This window comes from Lolium rigidum, chromosome 1 (assembly GCF_022539505.1).
Source record: "Lolium rigidum isolate FL_2022 chromosome 1, APGP_CSIRO_Lrig_0.1, whole genome shotgun sequence".
Lineage (NCBI taxonomy): Eukaryota > Viridiplantae > Streptophyta > Magnoliopsida > Poales > Poaceae > Lolium > Lolium rigidum.
The window spans coordinates 323154562-323161444 of record NC_061508.1 but is presented as its reverse complement, the minus strand read 5'-3'; the positions used below and the strand labels follow the sequence as shown (position 1 = coordinate 323161444).

The 6883-nt window shown below is 42.1% G+C and overlaps 2 long non-coding RNA genes across 3 annotated transcripts; both read left to right on the top strand.

The window, feature by feature from the left end:
- Positions 1–1200: 1200 nt before the first annotated feature.
- On the top strand, positions 1201–3275 carry LOC124698709. 2 transcript variants are annotated; one of them, XR_007001072.1, is made up of 4 exons: positions 1201–1561; positions 1693–1782; positions 2560–2661; positions 2781–3274. It is a non-coding gene; the product is annotated as an uncharacterized LOC124698709 (long non-coding RNA). The 2 variants fall into 2 exon arrangements; XR_007001067.1 differs by having other exon boundaries at positions 1201–1782; positions 2781–3275.
- Positions 3276–3285: 10 nt separating this feature from the next.
- Positions 3286–5744, top strand: LOC124698703. Its single transcript, XR_007001062.1, has 3 exons — positions 3286–4439; positions 4600–4712; positions 5610–5744. It is a non-coding gene; the product is annotated as an uncharacterized LOC124698703 (long non-coding RNA).
- The last annotated feature ends 1139 nt before the right edge of the window (positions 5745–6883 follow it).

Sequence of the window (6883 nt, the reverse complement as noted above, 5' to 3'; positions counted from 1 at the left end):
AGCACACCATAATAAGTGAATACATGGTTTCAGCCAAACCGGGTCTTTAATTTTCTAGGTGGAGCAGTATGTATATTAAATAAGTAGAGTCTAAAATTGCAGCATTTTATGACACTTCAGTTTATGCTTTAACCAGGTAGAGAATTTCTCGCTGGGCTCTACCACTAAACCCCGATAGTAGAGGTTGTCTCTTTTAGAGTTTTAGCAGCAAATTTAACTCATAAGGTTAGACGACTATGATTAAAATAAAAAAAACATATGATGCACATTTACTTAGTAATTTTTTTACTGTATCTTTAATGTTTCATTTGTAGACTGATAGCATAACTACTATACTATTTGGGAACAAACATCTTTTTTCTCATTATTTTGGGGTGGCTGAGAGATGAACCTTGTGGTGACACGTACACATTATATGGGACTTTTTATTGGGTGTGAAGTATTCGGGTGCTCCGTAAGATATTTACTGAGGTTGAGAATTATTGTGTCGTTCACACGTATGCAGTTTTCTTCGTTCTCTGTCTAAATGCTTGGCTGGTAGGCTCTTTGGGTACATTAACTGTGTGGTTGTAGCTCTAAGGTGGGCCATAGGGGGAGACTGGTCAAAGCGGCGTACAGTGCCCTCGCGTTATGTGCAGTCTACACTGAATCTTCTTGATGCTTCCTCCCGTTAATTTCTCCACTGATCTTCTCAAATCTTCCACCGAGCTTTTGCCAAAGATCTTTCCACCCTGAGCTCCCATGCTCCTGCCCGGGTCTCTTCCCAACCTGCTATCCTCTGTTTGAGCTCATGGCAGCCATCGACCTTCTTTTCCCCGGCCCAATCATTCTCTGCGGCAGTTTGTCGTTCCCTATGTCCTCCTGATTCTTCGCTGCTGCGATGCTCCTCTCCGATTTGTCGTCGTTCCGAGCTAGGCTGCCCCTGTGAACCTAGGCAACTTGCCCACATCGCCTGCGCTCGCGCTCCAGGACTCCTTGGACACGCTGGTCTGCCCTCACCAGCGAGGTCGAGCAGCTTCCGGCTCCGGCAGAAAGAAGACGGGAGCGGCATGCCAAGCCTGACGCCGCGTCCTGCCCTTTCTTCATCCTTGGTTATCCGGGGCCGGTGCAGGGGACGACTCGCTCTGGTGGGTGTGGGTCGTCGCGGTGCTACGGCGTTGCAGTCACAATGCGGCTAAGATGTTGACGGGCGGCGGCGAGGGGGCGACGGTGGTGAGGGGCTTATGCTTGCAGAAGAAGGTGCTGAGCTTGGTAATCTGCTAGAAAGCGGCCAAATAGACCGCCTTCACCACATCCCACCGCCTACGCCATGGCAGAACCCAACGACGCTGCCATCTGCCACCATAGGCGGGGAACACCGCCGCTAGCATCATCGAGCTCCAGCATACGGGGATGGGTTTCCTCTAGGAATCGGCGGTAGAGAAGAGCAAACTGCATGCTACAACACTCGCATGTCGAGATGACTTGCGCTAACGTGCTCGGTGACCATGCCGTTCAGCATGTTGAGCGGCTCTGTTCAAGAATCTGTGGCTCTCTGCTATCCTCTGTGACCTTCAGCTTTGTAAGTCATACATTCAGTAACAGTTTCAGCAAACCACCAGCAAGTAGCAGGAGATGGGTCGCAAGTTTGAGCATTTTTCTGATTCGAATGTTGTATTTTTTCCAGTTATACAAAATGTATGTGTGTTTCAGGAAATCATCAAACATAATACTGGAAAATGTCTTCACTGAAGCTGTTATACGTCTTGACGATTTTGAAGTGGGTCTTTCAGTCTTTGAATGGTTAGATTTACTTACCCTTTCTTGGATGTTGTTACTTGCATCGTTTAGACATTTTATGGGAAAAACCTGTTAGGGCACAAAATTTAATGTATTGTATATGTTAATCTTTACATTATCCTGTTTTAGACAACCCACATCGTTTTATTGGAATCTTTTAAAATACTGTTTAGGCCATAATATATTGTATATGTATTGCATTTCTTTCCTAGGAAAAAGAACTTTTATTGCATATGCAATATATATTTTTATCGTCTCATGAATTTTCATGATGCATCCTTCAAAGAAGATTGCTATGTAAGAATTGTGTTGTGCTCCAAGGAACAACAAGGCGATCTTACCTTAGTATACATGTGTAACATTTAATCAGAGGTGCAGTCTTGGCAACCTGCAGGGCTCCTTGGACACCGGACAGAAATGGAGCCAGATTGAGGGATGAGCCTTATATCAGTTATCAGGCAATTATATAGTAATTTATTGATCCAAGTAATCCAACTACAGCTGTTCTAACTAAATCTAGCATGGAAGTATGTGGTGTGTTTGCAACTGAAACTAATTTAACATCTGTAGAACAAATAGCATATTTTTGTGCACTATTTGTCGGTTGCTGCAGCAAATCAGAAGGTCTACATCATCGAGCCCAATTTGAAAACAGATAAAACAATGTGCAGCAATCAGATATTTCATTATAGATTGGTCATAATTAATGTTAGTTTCCTTATTTTTGTGAATGGGTGGTCCTATTGAATTTTGTTCATCATATGTGGTTAATTTGTGCAGCTAAAACGCTGGTGACTCATGGAAAATACTATGCATGGTGCGGCTGATCAAAGGCAGAGACAAAGAGTGTGTCCATCAGTTGTATGGAAAGACTATGACCAGGTGATTAACTTGAAGTTATTTCATTATCGGTGAATCACGTCTCAAATTATCTTTTTTTGTTACCATGTGCTAATCGTAGCTTTTATTATTAATAGTCGGTATTGTTTTCCCATGTGCAGTTGGAGCCCATACTCCATTGTAGCGATGAGATGGAATTTTTAGGCAGTCATCCGAGTGTCACCCCTGCTAATGTGTATGTGGCATCATGTGATGAGTTGATGAATATTGCAGGTGTGCTTGCCTGCTTCGACCGTAGTCGCCCTGGAGGCATCCACAGACTTCCGTGGTTAGTTATGATCTCTTTTTTTCATTCTCCGAAACTTTGGAATGGTTAAAAATGTTGTAAGTTAGCTTCAAAATCTTGAACCATACCATCTATAATTTGGAGATGCTTCTTTTCTCCATGGGGTCTTGAAAAATGGAAAAAATAATAGAACAATTGTTCACTTCTGGATTGTAACATAGCTTTATCGGAACCCTTCCGCACCTTTATGACTGATGTTTGAAGCTTTTGATGTTTGAGATGTTTCACTCTACATGTCTGGAGAATGATACCAGTGCACCTGTTGTGGTGTTCCCACACGGACCATCAGTTGGGTGATCATCATGCCGAGGTGAGGTTAACAGATCATTCCAATGACCTCAAGCAGCAATAATTCCATATTGTTTCTTTGATGTTTCACATTAGTGTTGAAATTGAAATGGCATCCAAAGCCTTCTGTGGGATCAAGATTGCCACAGAAAAAGAGCTGCACACAACGCCAAGTACAACAGATTGGGTTGTAACAATAATGCTTCAGGAGCCTTAATATTTCTTTAATTGCTTAGACATCACTTTACCCTGAAGCGATTTTCTCATGTGGTGCATGAATAGGCATCAAATTTGTGAGAAAATATCTCATGCGTCATCATAGCGCACAATATAGTTACTGTTATGTGTTTTCGCTGCAGCCTCCAATCAGTATGGAGATATTTGTTATTCTGAAAAGGAGACACCAATCTCTGCATTGGCATATGTAATTGATGGTAGGATATTCTGGTATTGTCCTGTTGAAAATACCAATGAGCATATAGGATATTTTTTGGAGTTTCAATAAATTTTTAAACTTCTTTTAGATATTAATATGATTTTGGGGAATTCTACACTGAACTGTTGGATCATTGTCGTGCAGGTTCGCACTCTTGTTGGATCATAATTAAATGGAACTTAGTACCAAAACGTGATCTGTATAATTGGTAATGTAGTTCTAGCATTGATCTTCATTTATATTATTCAGAGGCCATGATGTTATATTTGGCGCTATGTGGAAGCAAAATTAAATAGAAATCAGTAGCAAAACAGGAGGTCTTTATTGAAAAAGCAAAACAGGAGGTTCATAATTGTTAATGAAACAGTCTTAATTTACGTTACAAAGTGCCCCGTGTTGTTGTTTTCTGCATACTATCTTTGTGTTGTATAGCATAACCTAGATTTTTTAGTTCTCAATCGGTGGCTATGGATTACAAAAATATTGTTCATGTCTAAACATTGAACTTTGTTATAGTTTTGTTGCTACCATGGACTTCTCATCTTCTATTCCATTACTCACCAGATCTTTAATTACATATGAATCATGCACTGGGTCTTGATCAGCTATAGCAGCAGTCCTCACTGGAGAGAAGAGTTGACCACAAGGCCATAATAGTAGCCCATTCACTAAATTCTGGTTCAAGGACATTCTGATCATATGGATGTGTGCATCTTGGTGTAGTTCTTCTTGGCCATCTTTGTAGCAGAGGTATGTAACGAAGTCAAGTGCTTTTATTCTTTAAGATGCATGACATCAGTATGGAACCAGGTTGTATGTAGGAGATCATCATAAGTTAGAAAACCTGAAAAGATAACTGCTCGATGTGATGATTATGAGAAGAAAGTCACACCAATTGCAACAATTGTAGACATATTTTCCGTTGTCGGAAAGTGCATAGGACAATGGATTCAATTTTGCTCCTTGTGGTGTGGGAAGAGCAGACATGGTGCTCCCTGAAATGCCTGCAAGCCATAATATTGAGTGAGTTCCTCTGCCCATATGTGAATATTTATATATTGCCACCATAGCTGCAGTGGTAAAGTAAAAATAAAATCAATGAAGGTACTTGTGATTCTTCAAAGTCAACAAGTCAATTCTGTCAGCCTACAAAATAGCACCGGAAAGAAGTCACATAATAAATATTTTCCCATGTAAACTTAATGTTCCATACATTATCATGTTTTAGCTCCTGGAGCTTCCCATTTAGTACAGTCGTTCTATTCTCTACTGCACACCAAACTGACATTCCTATGATTAATAGGTCTATTATTAATTTATTATAGTCTTTCCACGTGGAAAGTATATTACTAATTTATTATAATCTTTCCACGTCTGAGCACACTTGAATGTAGCATATTTTCTTATCCCACCGTGGATTCCCCTCACAGTCCATTATCCATTACTCTTTTAACTAGCCTAGCCATTTTAGTTGATCCAGTTAATTACAAATATTACAATTTAAGTGGTGTATCTATATTATTTTACGGCTTGGGTTTTCATAGAGCCCCAAATCTCAAAAGAGTGTAACCCGAAGAGGTATCGTGGTATCATTTAATCGTATCCATCCTACCCCTAATCACAAACATATATCGTTTAGTCTCAACCGTTTTTGTATTTCACTCATGAGGATACCTTTTTAGTGGCTTATACTGTTTTAAGATTTAAGGGTTATTTTACCTACTTTTCCATCAGTCGGCTTCCATACTGGCGCGGCGTGCCGCCGCGCCAATCATTGCTAGTTTATACAAAAGTGTGACCTGGAAATTGTTGATGTACCAAAGATGAATTTTTCAGAGAGGAGTCTGCAATTTTTCAATGGTATGAGACATTATAATTGCTAATAATACCTCCTCCTCTTGTATCCCGGACGAATTGAAGCCTTGCTACCGTCGGCGACACGAACACGAGTTCAGGACTTCAAGAGGGGAATTAGGGATTGGCCAAGAGCGTGAGTCTTGAGACATAGACATCAGGAGAACAACTGCAAGAAATACCGAGGGTGAGCAGTTTCGAGCGGCCGGCGCCGTCGGTGGCGGAGCCGTGGAGGGTCGCGTCGGGCGGCCGCGCACGCTGGCCGGGGAGCTCGGGATGAGGCGACGAGCGATTTCAGGAGAGGAGGAGGGGAACAATCGGAATACGATGCATAGCCGCGCCGTGCCGCTTCGCCACGCGCCAGGCAAGAGCTCCGTCTGTTGCGAAACTGCGATGTGTTCAGTCTATGTTCTGCTGGTCTAGGTGCGTTCAGTTTCCTGAACTTCTCGGAAATTTGTTGGGCTTCATAAACTTTTTTTTTTTTGAGATGGAAACCGAAATTCCATTAACTGGTGAGCACAGCAATGTCGCTGGCCACTAAACCTTGTACAAATTCAGGAACACCGTCCGGCCATACGGCCAATGGTGGGCTCTTGGCTGCACGGGGTTACACAAACTTTGGCCTCAGGGGTGCACATACGGTGAAGATGAGCTGATATACAAAGAAAAAATGTACTCACCCGGTATTCAGTGCACCCTGTTGGTCTGCTGTAGCTCCGCCAATGCATGGACCGGTGGGGGCCCGCGCACGAGCTACTCGCTTCTCTCTCAGTTCCCCGATGACCCAACCCGCAGCTGGTTAATTTAAATTTCACCTAATGATCTTTGATTCGTAAGGTGTGCATGTTGTTCCTGTTAACAAATATTGGTTACACTATTTTTCAAAAATGGACACTTTATTATTTAATGCAATAGACCCGGCCTCTGCATATCTAAGATGCACACAGCCGCACAAATATCTGTTACAACATCACACTAAAGTTCGAAAATGACAACAAAGTTTAAGGAAGATAAAAGACTAGCTAGGGGGATCCAGCCGAAGATCACGCTGCCACCCATGTTAGAAAAAAATATTCCTCGCTGTATCCTCTAACCGTGAAGATACCTCCGTAAAGAGGTCTCGATGCTCCACCCGCTGCAATGGCACCCAAGAGCGGAGTGTGCTGTGCACCGGTAAATGACCTACATAAAAGAGGAAGAAATATTATTGAAAATCTTGCCATTTCCACATAGCCACAGCGACCAAATAATTGTAATCGCTTCCATCCTAATAAGACGCTTAAACCTTACATCCACACCATTGAGCCAGTTGCCAAATATATTGGCAACACTACGGTGGG